Consider the following 27,060-nt stretch of genomic DNA (forward strand, 5'->3'; position numbering starts at 1 on the left):
GTGACACTGCGTTGACAGTGGTTGACAATCACAATGAGAAATCAACTCCACATTCGTCAATAACGGTTTCTTGAAAAGATAAAGTATAAAACCACGATATTTTAGGCAATGACTGTTCATAGCACACAACTCCTCTGACTTCTATGTGCCGTGAAGAAGCTCACTGACCAAAGCTTAGCTTAATATGTATTTTACATTTTAAGGCAATTTTATATAGAATGCGTTATCCGCATCGGGTCAGGAGACCAGAACATCCTTTCAGAACTCCTCTTCCTTCCATTATTTGGAAGCTACTGGAGCTATGCACTTTTACATCTAGATAGAAAATTAATTTCTTTATAACTGGTTGGCTTCATACGGTGCGGAAGAAGTTCAACATACGTACCGAGCAGTGCGTCACCTCATGTTAGAAAACAGTCCCTGGAAGAAGACATCACAGAACTTATAATTAAATATCTTCAAGTGACTTCTTATCCACATTCGGTGCCAGCGCTTTCCCACCTGCCCAGCTGCAGTGTGTCATGGACGTATTGGCCGTAGACTGTTGCAGCATAACACATCGGTCCTCCCGTAAAACAGTCCAAAAATCAAAATTTGAACTGACATTCGTGTTCCGACTGCTTCGACATCACGAGAACTGATTTTGAGGCACCACGATTTCCTGACCGGGGTTGCAAATTGCGGGAAACTTTATAATTATTGCGAATACAGTAAAACCTTGGATTGCGAGTAACTTGGTCTGCGAGTGTTTTGCAAGACGAGCAATTTTTTTAAATAAATATTAATTTGATAAACGAGCGATGTCTTGCAATACGAGTAGTATGTGTATACGCTTTGTCTGCCGAGCATCACGTGATCACAACTGATATACGAGTGCTTTGATATACGAGCGCTTTGGATTACAAACACGTTTCCAGAACGAATTATGCTCGCAATCTAAGGTTTTACGTACGTTTAAATGTTCAGTGCAGGACAATCCAATTCGGCTCAATTAAATGTGCAACCATATTTCTTATGAAGTTTTTTCTGTGCACGTCATTGGTGACTGGGCTGAACCCACCAACTTATTACGCTTGATAACCTGCTTTTGTTATGGGTGGTTGCCAGGACCTCAGTGGTGCCACATGAGCCGTCTAACCTCTGAGCCACCTTCAAATAAATTAAACTTGAGTTCTACATTATTATTTGTACAAAATATTTCAGCACATGCGTTACTTATTTTCAAAACGTAAACAAATCTTATTCGGAGCAAATCCCACAGGAACCTTTCGATACTGCAGCTGCTGGGAATATTGAACGTGATCATACTGTCTCTATATGTGTTTCCACTGGGAAATCAGTCTGACTTGAGCCCTTTGATGTGTTTTTCGTTTGTACTTGGAGTTGTTGGGCAATGTCTAACATTTCGCTCCACATGCTGGGAGCTTGTATGGACATCGTCCGACACCTCCGATTAGCACCGTTGTATGCATGCATGTTAGGTAGCCAACCGTGCTTATCGGAGATTGGCTACGTACGGTGCGAAAGAAGTGCAAATACATACATTGTGGCAAACAACACAATGTCTAAAATACAGTAGTGCCCCACAGTGCAACCGCAAACACCTACGCAGCAGAATTGCTCACTATATTTTTCTGTCTGGAAACGGTTTTATGTAAATTCTTTGTTTCCATCCACATTTCTCTTTGTCAATCACTTACGTGTATAACCTTCATAACTGCATATTGAGTTAGAATAATTTTGTTCAAAACTATATTTTGCACACAATGGACTCTCACGTTGCGTGGCTACATGCCGCAGCACCAATAGGTCTCTGCCTATGCACAATAAAACACATACAGACACACAATGGGACCCATATGGTTAATACACAAACTCGCACCTCTGATTAGTACTGTTGCGAAAGAAGTTCAACGTACATACATGGCTGATTATTTATGATTTCTTGCGACACATTTTTACCCAGGAAAGCCTCACCCAGGAGTCCCACGACTGTTTTTCAGGAGGGTCCCACCAAGTTTTTGCTGGAGGGGTGGGCGATGATTTCTACGTGTATTCCAATCCAGTCATTAGTGGGTAAGTTTTTGATCAAAATGCGGACCATGATGCCAGCACACAATGTAGGCACTCTTGCGAATGACATCACGGGATCTTTATCATCCACTCTGAAGCAGACTGCGCGTAGAATTTCCACTATTAATGCATCCGCAGTATTAATCAGGGCGGCCGTTGGATTCCAACCGTGAACTTCTGCAATAAGCGGCGAACGTGGTACCGCTGGGCCACGTCGCCGACCACGTTTCTACGAATTTATTTCATTGCGTCGGTGATCATTGACAGCTGGCGTTTAGCAAAGCAGTCTGGTTAACGTTCACTTTTATGCATGTCACAGTTTGCGCTATGGTCCAGGAGGGCTCGTGGGGAGTGAATAACAGGCTGTTGATTACAACCCGCATCACCAGCGTATAACAATAATAATAATACTCTCCGGCTAAATGCTTCACCGGACATCCCAGCCTGCGCTCATTGGTTATTGTCGGAGCTCGCGCGCACGGAGGGAGTGTGGTGGATATGGCCTCGCTCTTGTTTTTTGTTGTTGTTGTTGTCGTCGTTGTAGTTTGTGCGTACAGCGAGGCCCAGACTTTCCGGTCAGGTGTGCGGTGTAAATTAAATGCGGCAGCTGCCGGAGGCCCGCCTGTTATTTACTGCCTGCAACGGATTAATTCTGCGCATGCTCGACGCGATGTCCTTTGACCTACGCTGCACCACCAGACCCGATGGGTGTTTTGTGCGGGGCTTTAGAGCAATTGCTGAGGCCATCCAGACCGTGGCTTTGGCTGCTGCTGCTGCGAGTCAACAGACCGTTTAGCCCGTCAGCAGGTTAATGCGACTGTAAAAATGATTATAATATAATATTTTTCTAACCTCAGAGCTCTTCCTCTGCAATGGGTGCGACAAATTCACGCAAGCTCGGAACTCCACCCCGGCCTTCAGTGCCGAGGCCATATAGCCACAGCGGTCCGAGTTAACTTACGTTTCCGTGGTGGCGAGATGTTAACTCCCTCGCCTGGTACGCAGGAAGGTCGTGGGTTCGATCCCGACTCTGATGCCTGTGTATTTGGAGTTTGCGTGTTCTTCCTGTGGTCGCATGGATTTTTCTCTGGGTTCTCTGGTTTTTCCCTCCACATTTAGAATCAACGCGTGTTTAGAGTGTTTGGCTGCGATACATTTCCACGTGATAGGCCACTTAGTTGAGCTATCATTTGTGGCCAGGTCGCTTCTGAAAAAGAGCTACAAAGCTCAGTGGGCCTTACCTGGTCAAATAAAACATAGCTTTTTAGTTTTTATGATGATGTTGATCATATAGCAAGGGGATTCATCCACCGCTGTCTAATTATATTTTCCATATACCTGCATACGGAAGTGAAATCTAAAAATGCAGTAAATTGTATAAGTATATGCCGTACATGTTTATGAGCAATACTGTCGATACAGCGTAGTTGCCACCGTGTGGCCGTGTAGTGTGACCTCGTTTAAAGGTGGGCAGATGCAACTCGGCACTGGGCGGTGGGTGGTGTTCCGTGGTTTTACTGGCTGGATTCAAAGCACCTCATGCCCTCACGTGCCCTGTTGGCCTTCAATAGGAACTCACGGACAGAATTTGTTCGAGCTAAGGGATTAAGGCAACTGCTTTGCCAAGTGGTGAATCGTCCAATTTCCTTGGGAGCCGATGGCCCCAATTCCACGTGCTGCGCAGTTGTGAATACGAGCAATTAACAAAGTGCAGCCGCTGATAATCGCTGGATGGCAAAGTCTCTGTGATATAGTTCACAAGGGGTACGCCATTGTGCGCCATGGCCCCATGCTAATATTGAATGTGGAACTGTATTACTGAATGCTGTTAACCAAATAGTCGTAGAAAACCGCTCTCGACGGATCTCAGAAGACACGCAGCTGGACAGGAGACTGCCACGCATGTCAAGGCTGTCATAGGCTGGTCGGTTCAACTTTGTCAACATCCGCTGTTGTAATGTACTCTGCTCCAAGGTCTATGCTGCCTGCCTAATTCTGTTTCGTAACAAGGGTTTGGACTCCATACGAAACAGAATTAAATAATCGGTGTATAGTATTGAATTGTCTATGCAAGTAATACAACGTGCATGGGTGTCGCCACGGTGACGAGATGTTAACGAACTCGCCTGGCATACAGGAGGTCGTGGGTTCAATCCAGACCCTGATGCCTGTATATTTGCAGTTTGCATGTGTCTCTCCTTGGTCGTGTGGATTTTTCTCCGGACCCTCCGGTTTTCTGTCCACATTTATAAACATGCGTTTAGAGTAATTTGGCTGCTATAAATTTCCACACGATGACAAGCCACTTAGTTGCGCTATCACTTGTGGCCAGGTCGCTTCTGCACAAAAAAAGAGCAATTTATCTCAGTGGGTCTTACCTGGCAAAATAAAGAAAATCGTTTAGTGTCTCTTCTACAGGATACTTTTTGAAAGAAAGGACTTTTTTTTTCTGCTGAACATTGTGACCCGACAGCTTGGAAGCAATATTCAATCAATGTCGGCTCACCACCCCCACCCCCCTGCATGCAAAGGTCGCTGAGAAACCCCAATTAAAGCAATCGGCTGTCGGAGCTCATTGAAAAGCCTCTAAAGCCCCGCACAAACTCGAGCTCACCGCGTGTGTCACACACGTGGGCTCCCACTGTTTCCAAGGCTTCCTAAGGCTTCGGTGTTCATCAAACATGTGTCATTTGTTTCCTATTCTTCTCATTTTTGTTGACTTCCCCATTGCTTCGCTCCAATACACCGCCGGCCTCTGGTGAAGTGATACTTTGTGAGCGCGGCCTCGGAATATAAAATGAACGCTCGGCATCTAAACGTGTATATTTAATCAAACTTAATTTGGAGCTTTCGTGACTGCAGGAATTACTCTTTGGTTCTTTCGGTAAAGTCAAGTATAAAGATAAAATAATAAATTAAATACTAGCATACGACGTTTCGATTGCAACACAAGCAATCATCAGGTATAAATGAAATAGAAACACAAATCTAGTATACTTAGAAATGTAATGTAATACAACAGACAGTCGGATAACATAACAGTCAACACCCTACCTGGTTGAATACGTTCTTCCTGAGAATGCTCAATTTGAGAGAGAGATAAAACACAGAACCAGAGACATATAGACAGACATATAAGCAGACAGATATCACAGAGATACATAGAGAGAGAGAGAGAGACAAACATAGGCACATAATATAAAGTGCACGGGAGCAATGCGAGCTGTGGAGTGGTGGTTTGGTTCGTGCAAGTAGGCTGCGATCTCGTTTTGGCAGCCGATGTCAAGAAATTATCGTCGTGCACAACACCAGTGGCATTTGGTAAGTTGGTCTCCTCTAGGTTGACTCAAACTGAAATGAGTGCCTGGTGTAGTGTATAAAGCATCGGTACTGGGAGAGAGACGGACGACGTTGTTGATCTCCTCCCTTGTGTATCTTTGGAGCCTTAATTGGTGTTTGCTGACAACACTTTTTCCACCAGTTCAAGGTTGAATTGGGGTCATCTTTAAAATGTATTACGTATTCGTTGCTTTTTTTTTGTATATAACTACGGTATTATATGCAAACTGTATGTCGTGTATGAAGTGAAATTATGCAAATTGGAATTGTGAATGCTTTGTGTATTTGGTGACAAGATGATGAATGAAGCAACATACTCTACAGGTGTACATTCAAGTAATATATGTTGATGTACCGGTAAAATATTGACGTTTGGCCACATGTGCTAGATTAATAAATCGCCAAGTATCTGCATAGTTTCATGAATAAAACCAATACTGTACGTTGTACATTATATTTTGCAAGTAGACAGCTGGAATCGGTATCTTGTCGCTCTGGAGCAGTTGTGCATGTTTTACTTGGACAAAAAACAATGTTCTCTGGAAGTAAATAAACACAGGTACACTGTGTATTGTGTTCGGTATGGCACACCTTCAATCAGGATTTGCATTGTTGCTATTCGTCACCTTTATATATAAGACTTTTCACCATTCCCTATCTGGGTTTCAACAATGTGACTCCACTGAATATTTAACCACCGTCACCAAGACACAAGCCCTCTCGGTTGCCTTTTCTGAGAAATCTAACCGAGGTGAAATGCTGCTGCTGTACATGCAGACCTTCTGCATGACACGGTATGTTATTATCTGCACAGTGTGCTCTACAATTGGCCTTGTATAGCGTAAAAATGCTTTGGAGGCACACGCTCGTAACACAGCGATTTAAAGTCGAGTCTTTTGGCTGAAACGGAGATGGAGAAATTACTTTTATGAGCCATTAAGCAGGTGGACAATGATGTGCTTCTATAGTCAGAACAGCAAGTAGGTTGGTCGAATTATTTTTTTGTCTTTTTCTCAAAACTTATCTCGTCCATGCTGCATGTATGTTGAACTCCTTTTGCGCCGTACGTAGCCAACCCTGATAACCGGAGGTGCTAACGGTGTTAAGTCCTGAGGTCAAGTATCGATTTGGATCTCTCTTAAAGCAGTTGCAACCCTCGTTGATAGAGAACGGCTTACGGAAGTGGATATCACAGAGTTACCTCTGAGATCCCTTAAAGTGACTTCTGCTCCCCACATTAGGGGACAGCACTTTCCCACCCGCCGTGCACCGATAGTAATCATTCAGAGGGTGGAATCATGGTAAATTAAGTGCAGAGCCAAATATAATGTGCTGCTTTTTTGTGTGCAATCATCGGTTACCAGGCTGAAACCATCAACTCACTCCACTTGAGAACCTGGCTGCCTGGATTCGAACCCAGGATCTCAGCTGTGCCAGCTCAGTGCTCTGACATCTGAGGCACCTGGAAACCTCAGGTTGGTGGAATTTTTATATTTCCCTTGGGAGATTAAAATCTCCAAACAGGAGTCTCATGTTATATATTCTGGATAAGCAAGAAGGAGCACTCCTGGCAGATGTCGCAATCGGGTACCCGATACCCGTACCCTACCCGATACCCGGCTACCCGTACCCGGCCGGGTACGGGTACCCGTTTGCGACCCTGGTGCGGCCGGGTACGGGTACGGGTAGGCCGTGAGTCACTGGTGAGTAACCGTTTGTCACTCATTTCCCAACGTCTTGTCTCTTCTCACAATTCAAGTTCCTAGAATCAACCCACCCGCGCCTGCAACATGGCTTCATCCCAGAGGTCGCAATTGGGTACCCGATACCCGTACCCTATACCCGGCTACCCGTACCCGGCCGGGTATCGGGTACCCGTACCCTACCCGGCCGGGTTACGGGTACGGGTACCCGTTTGCGACCCTGGTGCGGCCGGGTACGGGTATGGGTAAGGAATGAAAACCCGTTTGCGACCTCTGACTCCTGGGTTAAAAAAAATCTAATTATTCTCAAAGTTATTAGTAACAAGCTTATTATGAATGTAGGGTGGAATTCCGAGGACTGGATTGTCAGCAGGGTGCAACAAATTATACAGGGTCTCCTCTACTTACGAACGAGTTAGTTTCCAGAGGTCTGTTCATCAGTCGATTTTTTCGAAAGTACAATTTTACTCCTGTCCATTCCAAACGTGTTGTACGGCCTGTACATTAAACACGGGAAATGGCTTTTAAAAGTTGTATCATCTCCTGTAGATGTAGATATCACTGGTTCTTCATGTTCTGCAGATGTAGATGCCACCACCGCCATCTATTGCGCTGTGCTTGAACTCACGACTCTCGGTCCAAACAGGCAACTGGACATACAGACGGGTTTCTTCGTATCCCTGAAAATTCGTAAGTTGAATGTTCGTACATAGAGGAGTCTCTGTATTGTACTGCCCTGAAGGAAGAGCTGTGCAGCTCAACGGGCTTCACTCAGCAAATAAACGTCAGCTTCTGAACGTCGTCTTCTCTCCTCGCTTTCACAAACCCGCGCTGACCAGCATGGTGAAGTATGGTCAAGTAACTCTCATGATCCGCATGGATTGGGAGAACCATAATCCAGCAGTGGATTGACCGTTCAGGCCATACGTGTGTACATGCGTTACGGTTTAGGCCACAGTAATAGGTTTTTACCCTTTTATCTGGCACCAAAACTGACACCTTTATACAAGGGATCATGTTTGTAATAACCACAACACAAGCAGTCAAAATGCAAACAAAAAGAGACAACTCTGATAATGATATGCACTGTCCTTGAAGTTGATTGGTCCACACCCAAGACGGCTTTTCATAGAGCCTAGTCTCCACTGGTGTTGGACCAGATGACGCCAAAAGGCGTCTTTTTGTTTGCATTTTGATTGCTTGTGTTGTGGTTATTGCAAACATGATCCCTTGTATAAAGGTGTCAGTTTTGGTGCCAGATAAAAGGGTAAAAACCTATTACTATATCTTGCTACTGGCAAAGGAGGTCTCGTAATGGTTTAGGCCACATTAAGACGTTGGTGATGGCGCTGAAATGTATTTCCTTGGCAATTTGCCACATTTCTGGCGACGGAGAGACACCAGAACATTTTGAGCCAAAAAAATCAAACACAAAAGGGACATTCTCTGACACTTTATGTCGTCGCAAAGTGATGCAGTTTAATAACAAATGGGCTACTGGAGTGGCGTGGGTGTTCAGGTAATTGTGGCTTGAGTGCTAATGTGATAGTGATGCTATACAGTGGAGTATAATCATTTGTGATTTTTGAATAGAAAAAATAAATGGTTGATTGTGCTACACAATGCTTTTTTCCCCGCACCTCCAATTAGCACGGTTGGCTACGTACGGTGCGAAATAATTTCAACATGCATACATTTAAACAAAACACGTTGCTGATGTTGTCTGTTACAACCACATCATCATGTTTTCAGACTTCCCGGACGGCTGCGTTGTTCGCGTATGTACGTTGAACTTCTTTCGCACCGTACGTAGCCAACCGCGCTGATTCGGAGGTGCGATGGGAAGAGGCTCGCAGCAGATCAACTGTGGTGGAACGTTGCGAACTCTTGCAGTTGTTAGTTTTCCCATCGTTCCGTTCAAGTTCATTTATTAGGTATAGCCCTGTGAGCCATTTGGCTCGGGCGCACGATTTCGAATCGAAGTAGGGGTCCTTTATTCATTCATTATTAATGCGCACACACACACGTACACACACACGTACACACACATACGTACACACGCACACACACACACGTACACTGTAAACAACAGGGGTCTAAATTTGCCACAGCTGCTGGTGGTGGTGGAGAGCGTCTATAATTGTGACCATGGTGACCGATGCCAAAACATGTTCGAGTGATGGTTCAGCGATTTCTGCCTCAACAGGGTCATTTCAGGGCACACTACACACACACACCACACACAACACACCACACACACACACCACGCACACCACACACCACCACACACTCTCTTTTTGCCCCATTCACTTGCAGCGGTACATTTGGCCAGCAAACCCTGCGCTGTTTATCCTGTCACACACACAACCCTTAAATCGGTCACCCCGTTACTACGCAAAAATTCTACGGACGGTACATGCATGTTGAACTTCTTACGCACCGTACGTGGCCAACCGTTGCTAGTCGGAGGTGCCGGTGGGAGGGAGGGAAGGGGACAAATCCCGTGATAGCAAAACGAGAGACTTTTGCGAGCCACACATGCAGCCACAACAGAAGGCCCGGTATAGCTTTAGCCGCCGGTGTTAAGAGATTTGCATTGAAATGGCTGCAGGGTTTTGGTAGTACATGTTGTTTATGTCGTTTATTGTGAAAATTCCGTCACAGTTCCTATGATCACTGTTTCATTGCTTTCATGGCTTTATTTTGGTGATTTCGAGAAGTTTTTCGGTTTGGCCATGTTTGTTTGTTGTAGTACGGAGTTAGACTGATGGCCTTAATCAAAGTTGTCTTGTGGTTGTTGTTGTTGTTGTTTGACTTGCATCCCACTGGGATTTTTGCACACAGCGTTGGTGTACGGTGCTTTTTCTGCAATATTTTGCTGTCTTTTCTTGGATTTTCTGTTTGCACTTAGTCACATAGTCACTTTAAGATGTTTTCTTGTTCATGTTTATTGTTTGTTGCGGTTTCACCCGATTCAAGAGCCGAATGGCTCACAGGACTATACCTAATCAATGAACTTGAACTTGAAAAGACAAATGTGTGCACAGTACGTGTCTATGGCCAAAGCGTTGTTAGCCGTACTGAAGTTTGCCAAATAATTCATTCATATTTTGGAGGATGTAACCACCTCGAATGTATATCCTCGACAAGAGAAACCCGGACAGTATCAGTCACCGGGATAGCTTAAAATATATACCGTACGGTTTGTATATTTACAGTGTATTTAGCAGACGGCATTAAAATATTAATGGTTTGAGCTGTGACGTTCACACGCAATTGCCCGTTCACGCGAATGAAGGTCGTGATGATGACACGGAGTCGTTAAGAGTCCACTTGGTTAGTGCTGTACCTCACGGAGACCTGGTTGGTAATTTCTGAGAGACATTTATCCAGTTTGCCGGAGGAATCGATGAAAATCTCACGTTCTGTTCTGCCATCATTAGTTTTGTCACACCGGGGTGCAAGCTGCACAAGCGAAATCTTAGTAAAAAAATTGCCTTGAATTGCACAATGATCTAAGGCGATCAGTTCAAACTGAGCTCAGCTGTGACCCAAAAACAAGGTCTCTTTATCACTCGCAGGAGACATTGTAACCTTTGCTTCCACGTTGGTGAAGATCAAGTGATACACACTTTCACAATTTGCTGACATCTCTGCCAGATGAGCAATCGTGGTAATAATCAAGGGGATGGGACGGTGGTGCAGCGGTTAGCACACTGCAGCCGTATCCTGCACGACTACGGACCAGCGTGGTGAAGTATGGTCAAAACAATCTCCCGGCCGACATGTCGTGGGGATGCCGTCGTCCAGCAGTGGATTGACAAAGGTTAAATTATTGGAACCTCACTTGCCAGTAAAAAATATGATAATTGTTTTTTTACCCTTCTATCTGGCAACAAAACTGACACCTTTTTTTACAAGGAGTCATGTTTGCATAGACCACAATACCTGCAGTCATAATGCAAACAAAAAACACAACTCTGATAATGTATGCACTGTCCTTGAAGTTGATTGGTCCACACCCGAGACAGCTTTCCTTAGAGCCTAGTCTCACATGGGTTGGACCAGATTTTTTACTGGCAAATGAGGTTCCAATGGTGTAAATGCTTACCCCGAGCTCTCATACTCTGAGGGTGCATTGTCTTTGAGTTGTGCGCCTTTTGGCGTCATCTGGTCCAACCCATGTGAGACTAGGCTCTAAGGAAAGCTGTCTCGGGTGTGGACCAATCAACTACAAGGACAGTGCATACATTATCAGAGTTGTGTTTTTGTTTGCATTATGACTGCAGGTATTGTGGTCTATGCAAACATGACTCCTTGTAAAAAAGGTGTCAGTTTAGTTGCCAGATAGAAGGGTAAAAAAACAATTATCAAAGGTTAAATGTTATCACTTTAATTATCCCAGTCATTTTGGAAATAACCAGAACGTTAAGGATAACGTAGTGCATTAACACATTCCTGCGGAGGGAGCTGGTAGGAACGTTGGGTTGCTCGGTCAAAGGCCAGGGTCAACGGCGGCGTGGTGTATTCTGCAAATATGGCCGACTGTGAGGGCGGGCACAAGCCGGCGTGAGTAGGTTAAACGTTGAGTTTTATAAGGGCACCACGGGGTGACCAGCCCCTTCCCACCCAGCCCCTCCCCACCCTCCCCCCCCACCCAGCACCTCCCCTCCCCACCCAGCCCCTCCCCACCCAGCCCCTCCCCATCCTCCCCCCCCACCCAGCACCTCCCCTCCCCACCCAGCCCCTCCCTGCACGACAGACGGACACAATAATCCCCTGTGGGCTGGTGTAACCAGAGGTTCCGACCAGTATGATATATAAGTATACACACTGCCTTCTGGTTTCAATACCGTATCCAGTTTCTAGATCCAAGAATAGGAGTTGCATTTAGGTTATAGAGACTCGCTTTGCGGTGCCGAGTTTGAGTCATATTATACCCAATTCACAGCCAGGTGCTCACATGGTGAGTTTTTGTTGTTTCTCACAATATTGTATTAAACGACCTCCAATTAAGTCAAGTGGGGTTCACAGATTGTTGGGCGAGTGGGCCTCGAGAGAGTGTTGCTCATAACGTCTGCCTTTAGAGCTCAGGAATAAACCACTCGCTTTCACGTGCGAATCAAATGCGGTAGTCGTACCGTCGTTTGTGTTTAGCTTGAGTAACCCTTAGGCATAACTGCCGCAGGCATTTTTCTTCTTTCGTACAGCAGCAGGGCTACAATTGTATTATTCGTGTTACTCTTTGGTTCTTTCGGTAAAGTCACGTAGAAAGAAAATAGATTAAATAATAATAGAATACGACGTTTCGATTGCAACACAAGCAACCATAATCAGGTAAGAATGAATGAGAAAACAAACATAGTAAACTTAGAAATATAATGCAATACAACACAGAGAGTCGGATAACACAACAGTCAACACCCTACCTGGTTGATTACGTTCTTCCAAAGATTGCTAAATTTGAGAGAGAGACAAAACATAGACACGGAGACACACAGACAGACACAAGCAGAGAGAGACTCACACAGAGACAGAGAAAGAGACACACAACATAGACACACAGTTGTCTCTCTGTGCTTGTGTCTGTCTGTGTGTCTGTGTTTTGTCTCTCTCTCAAATTTAGCAATCTTTGGAAGAACGTAATCAACCAGGTAGGGTGTTGACTGTTGTGTTATCCGACTCTCGGTGTTGTATTGCAATTATATTTATAAATTGACTATGTTTGTTTTCTCATTCATTCTTACCTGATGATGGTTGCTTGTGTTGCAATCGAAACGTCGTATTCTATTATTTAATTTGTGAGGTCATCTTGAATTTGGCTGAAGTCTGATAAGGATTCGTGGATTGTAGAACATTTCAACTATCAATACATGTATCTCCATTTGTCTCTACACTTAAATATACTGTACATAAAAAAGGTCATCAGCCACTGGGGTTTTCAGACAAATGTTATCCAGCAGCATTTATTTTAAGCAAGCAAACTCTGAACCAGTTATGACCTTCAGGGTCTCGTCATCATCATCAGTCTATACTCTCTGGTTCATTCGGTAAAGTCACTTAGATAGAAAACAATAATAAAAGAAAACACGACGTTTCAGTCGCAACACAAGCGGCCGTCTTCAGGTGAGCAGACGACCGCTATCTACGTGACTTTACCGAAAGAACCAGAGAGTATGAATTACTGCAGTCACGAAAGCTTCAAATAAAGATTGAATCATCAGTCTAGCTTGCTAAAGAAATGCAGGTGGGTTGTCACGTGTCGTTGGTGAGTGTACCCCCATCTTCAAAGCTGAGTCCTCTTCAAGAAGGAAAAGAACTCCGTACCAAATTTGTTTTTATTATGTTACGTCAAGTAAAGAATAAAAAAGCAGATGTCGCCTATCTCTCAGCCCTGGTGGGCTCCATGTGGTGAACGTTTAAAGGAAGCACACATTTCAAAATCAATAAAAAAATGAATGTTTCGAGATAAATTTGCCCATGTTACTACAGTATGTATGTGATGTAAAGTAGCCATTGAGGAATCACCGTAACATGCTGTAATTAACAAGAGCAAACCAACGTGTGTCATGCCTCAAATTCCAAATCAGAATTTTACCCAAAATTTACATGTCAAATAATTTAATGGCATCTTCCTCATAACCATGTCTTAGTGAGCTGTATGTGGAAATAAGAGAGCCTTTACTGAGTTTGAATAAAAGGCAACAATGAAATACTAGAATATAATTGTTGCTGACGTGATACCAAAAATACACATAACTGCCATATAGTATTCCGCTATCGGAATAAGTAAATGCCTTAACCGAGAGAAAATATGTTTTTGTTGACAAGCCTTCGAGGTCAATGTTTTATATTATACTCTGATGGTCTGGTACGGGTGCGTACAATGTTCGATAGTGCCAGTTGTGCTTCATTGTGGACTCGGAACTGATTTTCGTGCCCTCAGCACCCAGTTGGTTACACAGGCCTCAGGTTGGATACACAATGGCTTACTGATGACAGTTTATACAATTGTGCAAAAAAAAATTGTCGCACGGTTGCCAGCGGTAAAGTGTGAATATTGCTCCTCTGTTGACTGAAGGCAATATCGTTTCCTTTCAGACGGCCTATTTTCTACGGACAATGACAGTCATGCAGCGCAGCTGTGCACTGTCGAGCTAATGTTGGTAAGCAGAATTATACGACCGTCATGGACTATATTTATTTATTATTTTATAGAGTGTAGGTAATCCACATGAGCACATACCTTACAATGAGGTTGAGAGTTAGAATCCAGATTGGGGTCAACACAACCCATCCCCCTGTCGTTGGTGAAATGAGTGGCAATTTGTGGAATATCAAAATTGGTCAGCCTATTACGTGACTGATTTCCAAGGAAATGTGGTATTTTCACCACAGTCAGAGATGGGCACCATCTCATTATTCGATTGAGCAAGGAGGCAGTAACTTATTCTACAACTGCTGTCTATTTTGTTGTTTTTTATTTCTAAGCAGCAACCGTTTCTGTAATGTATAGTACATTCTTAGGATGTGCTCCCAATTTTCAGATTCAATTGAAAATCAAGTCTAGATACAACATTTTGTACGATCCAAAAGTATTTTATATTTTTGAAGCGACATAAGTTACGTGACAACGGTTCTGCATTTTTCCCGCCAGAAAAATTGTCATGTTGTACTTTCTTAAACTGTCGTAAAAATTTCTAAATGGGGAAATATGAAACTCATCCCTTCTGCATCCATTGTAAATCAGCCTCTAAGCTTGCTTTAAAAATCTCATGCTCCAACTGGGCCATAATTCCCAAAATGATGATCCGATTTAAAAGAGATTTCAGCTCAAATATGTGTTGCTATTAGAGACTTCAATTACAAAGTTATGGCCAATTTGATCAAAGGAGTTAGCTAAAACTTGGGAAACAAAAACTAGCGCTTGGCTTTTACATTTTACTGGCCGCGATGCGCACGTCTCATCTGGGCCTAGGGTTGGACTGCATTTCCATCTTAACACTTTCCCGTTCCGAGACATCTGCAAGATGCAGGGTGGGTAGTGTCCCGTTCACTGTTGAATCTCGGAACGCGCAAGTGGTTCAGGGTTAATTTTATTTCGAGAGGCATTGTTTAAGAGATTGTACTCACCACAGAGAACTGTAGCAACACGACCGCACTCTGAGATAGTTGGCACTAAACTGTGCCACACGCCCTCCCGCACGGCCTTGTGGGAGCCTCCGCACCGAGGAAGTTATTTTGTTTTACATTTTATTCCGATTCTGCAATCGGAAGAAAAACTGATGCCGTACATGTACGTCATCCGAACGGGAAAGGGTTAAACATTAAAAAACATATTTGTTAGGCTTCAGAATGTTTTGTATTTGAGAACGTTAATTTGGAGCTGAGTGGAAGTGCTGCACACGTGGCATATTTTTAACGTTTGTTTTTCACTTTAACCTTGAAGGGTTTTGTGCAGCTGAACGAGCGCAAAGAGTCACGGCAGAATGCCTGCCGTGTGTTCGAGTAACCTTGTGGAACGCTGCCATGAATAAGATCGACTAATCACGAAACTCGTTGTCTGTGCCCCCATACGGAAACAACAACAGCAGCAGCAGCAGGTTCACCTTCACAAGACTCCCAGTGTAGGCCAGGCACTTGCCCAATCGGGTAAAAGTCATTTTAAGCGAATAGAGCATGTAATGAAGTTACTTTAAAGCCTCTCTAAAATGTTTGTGTTGCTTTTGTAATTGGGCTATAAATGGGTATTTCTCTCATTCCAAGCCGTAAAATATGTTAATTTGCTGAATAATGTTTACTTGGAACTGTTTGCACCATGCCAATAATATTGCAAGCCACCATAATAATAAAAAAACAACATTACACCGTTCAGCCTTAGTCAAACGGTAACTTCATTGTGAAGTACATCTGAAAAACAAGCGGTGGTGCTCATCTTCATTCGCTGACCAGATTTCCCTCGCTTTATGCGGGTTCGGTTTGTGCGATTTCAAAAATTTCACTCTGTGCCGTTTGAATTCCCTCAGCATTCGGCTTTGTGGTCGGACGTGGGACAACATTGTATTTGTGTGTACCGTACTCGTTACTGGGCAGGCAGCTATCTCGTATGGATTCGCCTTGTGTTCCCTTGTTTTAGAATGCTTCTACAACTGCATAGAGCGAGCAAAACCTGTACTGCACAGTGGTTAAGGTGCTGTAATGTTGCTGGGAAGAGACTGGTACTGAATTTTAATCTTTGGTCTACAAGTCTCCAACATTAATGTCCTGATGGAAGGAAATAGAAATTAAGAGAGCTCCATCTTCTAAGCAGGTTTTCCCAATACTTGCAGATTAAAGGGCGCCACATTGGCGCGATGTTAACTGCCTCGCCTGGTATGCAGGGGATTGTGGGTTTGATCCAGACCCTGCTTGTCTTGTCTTCAGCTATCCTCGATCCGAGGGTTGGCCGCACCATGGGCAATCCTTCGCTACTGACTTCTATTTGGAGTTTGCGTGTTGTCTTGGTAGTTGCGTGGATTTTTTTCTGGGTCCTCGGGTTTTTGCCTCCACATTTAGAAACATGCTTTTAGATTATTTGGCTGCTATGAATTTCCACATGATATAAATCCACAGAACCACGGGGAGAACATGCAAACCCCAAATATACAGGTGGCAGGGTCGGGATAGAACCCACGGTCTCCTGTATACCAGGCGAGGTAGTTAACATCTCGCCACCTGCGGCACCCATGCATGCACAAAGTGCCAAGCAATGTGGAAGCAGGTGTTCAAGCGGATCAGATTGAATAAACTGGTGCTGCTCTCGAGGAATTGAAGCTCGCCGTTTCTGAAGAGCGACGATTTTTTTGGAAATCGCCGTGCCAGAAGAATAGCGGTGTTAGTTCATCGATGGGGCATCGGCTGCAGCCGGCGTCAATCACATTTCAGCCTCGTGGCGTTGACTTAATCGAGGTCAGGAATATGTGAACAGACAAAAAACCAAGGTCGATGAATTTATTACTGCGTTGATATCAGATTTGAATGCCGATCGTTGCCCACTCTTAGCGTACATCGCCCGTTTTAATCGTAGCTCCATATAAAATCACCCGTTAGTTTTAGTCACCTTTGTCGGCCTGTTTTATTTTAACAATCGTGCCGTTTATTGCCGTGAAAGCCGCTCGCCCCCATTGCAACCCATTGCTTTTAAGCACAACCTTCCCAATGGGGTAATGTATACGAATGGATTTTCCTGTAAGGTTAAATCAAGGATGTAATTGATTGGCTGCCTGATGATAGTTGAGGGGTTTATTTTTCCCAATGGGAAGGTCACAGCAATAGGGTGCGTTCGTATTTTCAGTCAAAATTGGCTACAATTTTCCATTGGCTGCCTGTGTAGTACACTACTACGGTAGTCACTGGATTATAAGACGCTTCGGAAATTAAGACGCACCCCAAAACTGTGCTCAGTGTCACAAATCTGCTAACGTACACGCGCACACACATATAATAGATTATGAGCCACAACCCATCACTTTTGCTTTACCATACAGGGGAAATTTGTATTTATCTCATAATTCGGAGAATGCAGTACCAATTATAAATTGCTGCACATGCGACAAAGCACCACATTTTGCACTCAAGGGGGGTAGCCACAACTATTGATGTAACTGCCGTGCCCACGTCACTCACCACTATGATCATTTCCACAGGGGTGCCACGGTGGCGAGATGTTATCTGCCTCGCCTGGTATGCAGGAATCGTGGGTCCAGTCTCAACCCTGACGCCTGCTGTATATTTGGAGTTTGCATGCTGTCCCCGTGTTGGCGTGTATTTTTCTCCGCGCCCTCCGCTTTTTCCCTCCACATTTAGAAACGTGCGCTTAATAGTATTTGGCTGTTATAAATTTACACATGGTACGCCATTTCGTTGAGCTTTCATTTGTGGCCAGGGTGCTTCTGAAAAAGAGCTATGTAGTTCAGTGGGGCTTATCTGCTAAAATAAATAAAAATTCTTCATAGTTTAGTTGGTCCTCATATTCTCACTTCATCGGTAGTAACAACCTCTGACTTAGCAGCCTGGTTGTCAGTTTTCAAATTCATCCATTCCTTAACTGCGCTGAATCCACTCACTATCCTGAAAAGGCTGAACGTGTAGTCCTTTCACCTTTTAACACCAACAAAGAAGCTGGTTGCGGAGATGGAGCTGAGACATCGGCCTGTTTGCAGGTGCGACATGAATTGTTGCATCACGAGATTGGAATAGTGGCAATGGCTTGGAGAGGTCTTTATTCAGCAGTGGATAGATCGTGGCTGACAATGATGATGATGAACTTGGTTTCATTGGCCAAGGTCAAGAGGTCATTGTAGCGAGTGTGGTTGATGCTGCTGCATGTCACCATTGATTTCATTTCTTCTGGTAGATCACCCTCCTGCTGTCGAATGGACGATTGACCTCTGAGGTCTCCTCTCACAGCGCCCGTTCACCTGGCTTGGGGTCTACGCCTTGCCAACTCGGGGACGCGATTCGATTCAACAATCTGTTCATATGTGTCCCGTTTTTATTTTCTCTTTCGCGCCATTTCATTTGTACAGTGGTGTTGTTACTAGCCTAAATTTACGACCATTAACATATAATTCGCGTTACGCAAACATGTATTGCACTTTGTGCGCACGTATCGTTCGCCTACAAAAAAAATCAACGTTGATCAATTAATCAATGCGTCTTTCACTCATTTGGCACCCAGCCTTATCCGTCTGGTACAGACGCCCTACCCATCTGCACACACGCCCTCCCCCATCCCTAAATATGGTCTGTTGGGCTTTCAATGTATTCTGCCATCTCCCCGTGGTGTTGTGTATCCTATTTATTTGACAGCATAGTGTATTTATATAGAAAGTAATTCCTTTTCAGCGGGGCTTAATTGCTCATGGAATATATTCCGAGGCCCATAAACCCGCCTGTCACGCTCCTGACTGTCGAGGTTGAGTGGGTTGGAGCCGGGGTTGGTGGCAGGAGGAAAATATTTTCCAGGCCTCAGCCCTGGACTGCTCCGGCTCTGCTTTTCAGCCTCTTTCGCACCTTTGAGTTGTTCCCATAAATAATATCCCAAATGGAAATTTTGGCCATTAACAAAAAAAACTACACATGAATGTTAAACAATTCATTCATAACTCTCCCAACATGATGACAAAATATTTTCCCAAATGTGCTTTGTGAAAGAGATAATACATCTGTGTGAGCTTGTTTCCAAAAAATCACATGAATGAATCGTAAGTATTTTAGTTTTCACTGATTCCCCTTTTCTAGTGCCTAGTCTCACAATAACAAACGTAAGAACATTTAATCGTTCATTGCTAACTATTCTATAATTTGATCTTGGAAATATATATATTAATGCACATCTGTATTTTACCGGCTGACGAGCTTTGGCATATGAAATACATTTCAGTTATTGTAACAATCTCATTCGGCCGCTGCTCCAGACCTCTGATTTGCACCCGCACCTCCGATTAGCGCGGTTGGCTACGTACGGTGCGAAAGAAGTTCAACATACATACAGGCTTCATTGCACACCCAGAGCAGCCTTGCAAAAATAAATTAGCCAACTTTTTTCACGAACAAACCAATGAATGCAAACTGCAGAATAGGCGTGGACATGACAGTTTAGTTGGCACAGCCATCTTTCGTAAAACATGTGTATCTGCTCTGCCTACAGTCTGGAGTTATTCTAATTATACATGCATCTGGCTTTGGGATCAATTGGAATTTTGAACTTCATCCCCACTTCATAGTCCAGGTGTCCTCGTTGATTCAAAGGTCGGCAATCATGTTCCTCGACTCATCACGATGACACCGATTTAAAATACTCACGCTTAGTGACTATTATTTTGATGTCATCTGCCCGCACCCACCCCACTCTTCTGCTCGCGTTCTTTCCTTCGGAGCAGCTGTCTGGAATGTGGAAAATAATTAACTGCCTGACTTTCCCATTGAGTGTGCTGCCAACACCGTTTTTATCTTATCCGCGCCACTTTCGGCCCTCATTTATTCATCATCGGAACTCAGTGATGGATGGCGACAGCAAATTTGCCGGCAAAAAAGGGTCCTCCATAAACATTCTATCGCACAAGTTTCGAATTTCATTCAGAGTTCAGATACATGTGTGCAGCATCGGAGACCCTTGAATGTCGCAGGGGGGGTTACGTTCTTGGAAAGTGCCACGAAAGCCAAAAATCGTGATATTCCATAGCTTGGGCCTTACCTAAATAATGGGGTTTCGGAACACGGCAACCAGAGACGTAATAATTGAAATAATGACTGTACTGTATGCCAAATGAACTAAAAACAAAAAAATAATTTAAATAAACATGTAAAAACCCGATGCAAAAATGTTTTCTTAGACAATAACTCGTAGTATAAATACTGTACTTACCGATGATGATGATGATCCAACGTGTGTGTGTGTGTGTGTTTGGCCGCGAGTGTGGAGCGGTAGTGCAACGGTTAGCGCCCTGTGCTACAAACTAGGGCTGAACGATTAATCGATTTCAAATTGAAATCGCAATTTGAAACAATGCGATTAGCAAATCGCAAAGGCTGCGATTTTTTGCGATTTAAAAAGTCCTATTACTTTGTTATTGGAATTGTTTTATTATTATAACTTTATTTATTTAACTTAACAATTGTTCTATGTTTGATTTTCTATTTCAATTTTTTTTTATAAATACATGTTGGAAGCAATTCAATATTTTAAATTCTCATCCTTGCATTGGAATATATAGAGCAGTTCATATTTTGATGGTATCATGTGGTAATGCTCCATCACATGTTTTAAATCTATTACACAGTGAATATTGAACTGAAGCTTGACTTAGAAAAATTTAATCGCAAATCAAATCGCAATCACACTATCTGTCAGAAAAATCGCAATTAGATATTTTTCCAAAATCGTTCAGCCCTACTACAAACCCGACCACCCCAGTCCGATGACTGCTCACACCCAACACCAGGACCGATTATTAATTATCTGAATCGGTCTTGGGCCTCTGCTAGGTCGCCTCAGCCTCAAATGCGTGCCTGGTGCAATGTGCAAACATCTTCACTGGGCAGACAAAGGCGGCCGTGCGTGGTGCTGTCCACCCACCCCCTCGTGTGCCACAGTGCCGGCCTTCATAGATGCTGCTCGCTAGCAGCAATTGCCACTACAGTCTGTTACAGGCTTCACGGTGGGGGGGGGGGTCTTTGTCCGCTAGATGCTTGCACGGCAAAGGTTGAGGTGCCACTGACTGCCTCGCGTCCCCCGCCTGCCCGGCACCACGGTATCAGCCACACGACACCGTCACTCGAGAGTGATTCCTCCGTGTACACCCACGAAGGGACAAAACGAAGCCCCGCGAGAACTAAACCGCTTTACAGAGGAGAGAGGTTTCCCGCGATAGGTTGAACCCGCGAACGGTTAACCCGCGCTATTCAAGGGTCTCCTGATTGTGTACAATTTCAGAATGAAAACTACAAAAGTCAGACATAGTTTGTCTTCACAAACTTTAATCTGGGCGCATTGTCCCGTAAGATATCTTCACTACAGCGGGGATATATCCGATTATTTATGTAATCGGTTGCTCTACTGATTATCTCTTCCATTACTAATCAGAAAACATGAAAATTGTTCCGGGGGAAAAAAAAGTCTCGGCCTCTATTTCCAAGTGTACTGCTGTACGGGAGGTGATGGGTGAATTAGACGGGGCTTGCTGATGTCATCGGCATCATTAACCGTGCCACGCTGGACGTGGCTTGTCGGGGGTTGCCCACCTTCAGGAGGTAGGATGTTGGGGTGGCCACTATTTTGAAAGCGGCCCGAGTAATCAACATCGGAGTAGTTTATATATCTGATTGTACCTTAACATTAATGCCAAAGGCCCCTGCTACAGTCGCTCACTGGATAGCCATCGGACGAAGACGGCTACCGCTTCTGCGGCCGTCTGGAATGCTCTCCCTTCCGATATTAGGAAGACACTGGGGCTAGGCACTTTTAAATCTAGATTGAAAACTCATTTTTTTGGAACTGCTTTTTGTATTTCGTTTGTTGTCCTTCCCCCACACCTCCGATGATCAGGGTTAGCTACATACGGTGCAAAAGAAGTTTAACATACGTACATACATACATACGTGCTACACCCCTAAATGCCTGTAATATTGTCCCATGGTTGTTTGCAAGCTATTTGGCTGCGGATCTTGAACGTAACTTTCCCTTCCCAGTCTCGGTCTGGGCCCTCTGTGCTGTGCCTTTGAACATTAAGCTGCGGGAAATAACGGATGCTCTTTTTCCCCCGAGCAGTGAGGTAACCAATTCCACATCATGAATCGGCAGGACAGCATCTGTGTAAAGTGTACAGTAATCTTGAGACCATCTTATGTTTCTCCCGAATGGCCTTCACTGTGCTGCGGTCAAACACTTGACCGGTGCGGTGAAATACGGTCAATCAACTTTGCTTGGATGGTGTAGGGAGACCCTCATCCAGCAGTGGATTCACAAAGGGGCTGAACTTTACGGTATTGTTGTATGGTGGGATTGTTGAGTCTAGGTCTCTAGGAGGATTATGGTTTTGGGCTTGGGCAACATGTAAGTGTAAGGTGACGATGTAACGTTCACGATTATGATGTAACGCTTCGGGGTGGTGAGGGGTGCGTTTGTGTGGCGTTCTTTTTTTTATCTTCCTGGAGATGACTGCGGAGCCGCTCGTCCATCCGTTGTTAAACAATCTGTTGATTTCTCGCGCGTCCTAAGCACTAACAGCTGCTCAGTCATCCTGCAATTCAATCCGCCGATTTCCAGCAGACTTAGCGGCGAAGGAGTTAAAGGTTTTGATTGGTTTCTTTTAAATTCCAGCTGTCAGCCGAGCAGACAAGGTCACAGTGACATCAACGCCGTGTGCACCAGCATAGAAAATTCAGGCATGTCGCCGTCGCAACGACATGCGCAGATACGACACCGTATTTTGCACACGTTGTGACGTTGTGACGTTCACTCTCCCGTGAATCTAGTGACATTGCAGCTCGAGATATATATGCTATTGTCGCTTCTCTTAATGAATGGCAATACCTCGCCGATCTCGTCTAGTGAGCATAAACCATCACGCGAACTCCGGTCCTCATCGCCGCATCGCGCGATTTCAGATGCGCTTCTGCGGCCGTCTGGAATGCTCCTCCTTCCGATATCAGGAAGCCACATGGAGCTGTGCACTTTTAAATCATCCAGATTGAAAACCCGTTTCTTTCGAACTGCTTTTTTCGTGTGGAAGTTTGCTGTCCTTCCCCCGCACCTCCGGTGAGCACGGTGCAAAAGAAAGTTCAACATATACGTACAATTTCAAGTAAGTACAATCACGGTGCCATGCCGCTGTGGTCGGGCATTACCTACGGTGGATATGCTGGGACGGGCAATGCGCTTGGAACAAAAACACAAGCAGCTGTGACCTCCGCACAGGTAAACGCGTTCACAGATGCCGCTGTTGGGGTGTTCAGAAATCTGAATATTTATACTGGAGGAATCCGATGAGCTATAAAGCTCTTTGTCACAGATGTCCAATAGGTTTCACAGATGTCAGCGGTGGCAAGATTGTGCGGGGCGTGCTATATATGTTTTCAAAGCCAGCTCTCTACGGACAGAAAGTGATAAATGGTTTTGTTGTTGACGGGATGCGTAGCAAGCAATTGTGTGTAGAGATGGGGGGCATTGTTGTTGTGCTGAGCGTTCTGCGATGCCAAGGAACTGTGAGGTCAGCAGCTGAAGCCTCTTAAGAGCCCTGCCCGAGTGGAATTTCTGTTGAATTTAGTCGACGCACAGACCTTTAATGGGGTGGAGCTGTGCCTTCTCATTGGCTGTGCGTGCACAGATACAGCATGCACACCGTGTACAACATGTGCTTGTATAGAGGGGAGCAGTAGCGCACTGCGCTACAAGCCCAGGGAGCCGGGTTCAATTCCTGTTCACGGCCAACACCGGTGACGATTATCTGAACCGATCCTGGGCCTCCCCTAGGTCGACCCAGCCTCAAATGAGTACCTGGTGTGGTGTGCAAACATCGCCACTGTATGTATTTCGAACTTCTTTCGCACCGTACGTAGCCCACCGTGCTAATTGTGGTGCTGGCCACCCACCCCCTTCGTGTAGTGTTACGGATATACGGGGGGATCTTTGTGTCTCTGTGTGGAGGGTACGAATAACTCGGTCGAAGCGGAGTTTGGTCTGTTCGTGTTGTGCGGGTCTCGTTTGTTGTGTCCATCGCCCACTCGGCGTTGTTTATGAATGCCGTTGTTTGGTCTGCGACCGCTTCCCGACTGAGCGATTATCTCGGGACGGTGAAACCTTTGATCTGGCGCATCGAGGTGCACCGCGTATGGGAGGCGCGCTATAAATAAATAATCAATGATGGACGTACATTTTTTATCGCAAGTATGTCTGCATTTAAAACATAGGGAAGAAGTGTGTTACCTTGTCATAAAATGTGATGAAGTAGTATTTTAGATCGCTAGCACGTTTGAGAAGGAAACATCGCGTTTGTCCGATTCAGAGATTGCACGCAACTCCCAGAGATGTGTAGGGCTGTTACAGAGAGCCCGTTATGCATGGCAGCCTATGGTAAACAAGCACAGTGGGCGGGGCTACGTCAGTGCACGGGCAGGTGCCCTCTACGACGTCCGCGCTTCGGACGTTACGATCCCCCGGGGCCCCACCCCTCAGGGAGGTGGTTGTATAAAAGGGGAATGTATCGGGGGGCTCGGGAGTGATGTTTAGCTAAAGAAGAGGAGGCGGAAGACGTCTGAGATAGAGCCCTGGACTCCCCCTGGTACGCCGTCCTTATCAGGACCGCGCAGGCTCGAGCCAGTGGCGTGGTACCAGAGCCAGAGCCAGTGCTGGTCTGGACTCTGGGTACCGGGCCCGACTGACCAGTGTCGGGCCAAGATAGCCTCCCCTAGCCCATTAGTGGAGGACTCAGAGGCAGGCTAAGGTTAGCCTAGAGGTGTGTCCTCAGATAGACGGGTGAGGGGGCCGATACCCCCTCAATTGTGTATGTCACAAAGTTGGTATTCAAATAAACAAGTGTGCCTCCAACTCCGGTGTCAACGAGTCATAAGCATTACTACATCTGGCGTCAGAAGTGAAACAAAGTACGAACATGGATACACGCCGGACGACTCGAGTCGGAGTACCAGGAGCAGAGGACACCGCTGCAGTTGGAGAGCCCGAGACGGCTGAAGATGCCATCGAGCAGCCGGGGCTGGGTGCATCCACGCCACAGCAGCTGGAGGAAGGGGAGCCGTCGACGGAGGGGCTGAGGCAGGCGCACGCGAAGCTGGCCGAGCTGCTGTACGCCGCAGCCGCCATGCTCGATAACATCACACGGCTGGGGGCTGCGGGACCGCCACGAGGCGACAGCAGCCAACGACCACAGCGCCTTCCCGCCATTTCAACGAAGCAACATTTTGAAACTCCCGCCATCGCCGCAGCTGCTGTTGAGGGCGTGGCCGCTCTAAGCATCGCGTCCAACGGCGGGAGTACAGTACCTGCCGCGTCACCACGGGTGCGACCGGCGATGCCATCGCTGCTTCGGGCCGACGCTGAGTCGAGTGAGGGAGACGAGGGAGCGCGATCGTCCTCTGCAGCCGCTGCCTTACATCAGCGACTGCCGCCGCTCAAAGAATTTGTGGGCGAGGAGGGCGACTGGGGCGGCTTCCAGCGGCGCTTCCTCGCTCACCAGGAGATGGCACAGTGGACAGACGCCGAGGCTCTCCGAGCACTGCCAGCACTCCTCGACAGCGACGCCCTCGCCACACTAACATCGGCAACGAAGGAGAGGCGTTCCACGCTGCGGAAGGCGATGCAAGTGCTGTCCGCTGTGTATGGGCCACCATCGGACTGTCGTCAACTCTTTTACGATCGCCAGCGGGGGACGAAGGAGTCGCCCCTGGCGTACCGTACAAGCCTCCTGGCGCTGGCAAAGGAAGCCTTTCCACGAATGGACGACGAGGGGATCGACGCCATGGTGACAGAAAAGATACTTTTGCTGGCGGACGACTTAGACATCGTCATTGTTGCACAGGACGATGCAGAAATGTGCTCCCTCCAAGCGGCCCGTCTCCTCCACGCAAACCTGTCCTCTCAACGACGGAAGGCCAGCAAGGCGGCGAGCGGGCGCGCCGTCGCTGCGGCCACCCTCCCGGCGGAAGAGGTTTGCGCCATCAACCATCGACGGCAGCACGGAGCGGGAGCGCGGGGGGACCGGGCCGGTTCAAGCCATCTACAACGTCCATCGTCGCCACCAGCGCTTCCACGCTGCTACAACTGCGGCATCCGGGGCCACGTCGCCTCGGGGTGCCGCTCTCCTCGGCAGCGCGGGACGACACCTCAACGGGACGCCGGCCCTCGTCACAAGCTCCACCATCATAATCCGGCGAGTCGCGGCACCCCTCACGTTTGGCCCACGCACACGCCCGTCGCACACTTAAACACCGCAGCGAAGGGGGGGCCAATATCGCGTACCATGGCACCAACACGCACCGCTCTGGGTACTCACATTGAACCCAGCCAGTGGTCCGTGTTGGCCCATCGGGTTGTAGCCGCGTCGTCGGGGTCGTCGGCCGTTGTGGGTCACATCGATGGGGTGGAGGTTCGCATCTTGGTCGATACAGGAGCATCGGCGACCATTATTTCGGAGTTGATTTATAACATTCTCCCTGCCCAGAGCCGTCCTTTGATGCCTGTTAATGTGCCATTCTTTGCTGCTAACGGGGGTTCACTTGGCATCATCGGACAAATTCGAGCCCAAATTTGTGTCGGGGATATTAAATTATCTGGGCCGATTTTTGTTTCCTCCTCGCTGGCGGTTCCGTGCCTGCTGGGGACGGATTTCCTGGCCAAAATGCCGATTAGGATATTAATCGACCAGGGATGCATTGAGCTCCCATCGGG

General features: G+C 46.0%; 1 protein-coding gene across 1 annotated transcript in view; it reads left to right on the plus strand.

Moving 5' to 3' along the window:
• RHOBTB2 (Rho related BTB domain containing 2) overlaps positions 1–27,060 on the plus strand; it is an 86,797-nt gene that overhangs the window by 4,280 nt on the left and 55,457 nt on the right. Inside the window, exon 2 of the mRNA XM_078593253.1 lies at positions 6,777–6,887. The gene's annotated coding sequence lies outside the window, so the exon portion shown is untranslated. The remainder of the gene's footprint in view (positions 1–6,776; positions 6,888–27,060) is intronic.

This window comes from Lampetra planeri, chromosome 4 (assembly GCF_965212315.1).
Source record: "Lampetra planeri chromosome 4, kcLamPlan1.2.h2, whole genome shotgun sequence".
NCBI lineage: Eukaryota > Metazoa > Chordata > Hyperoartia > Petromyzontiformes > Petromyzontidae > Lampetra > Lampetra planeri.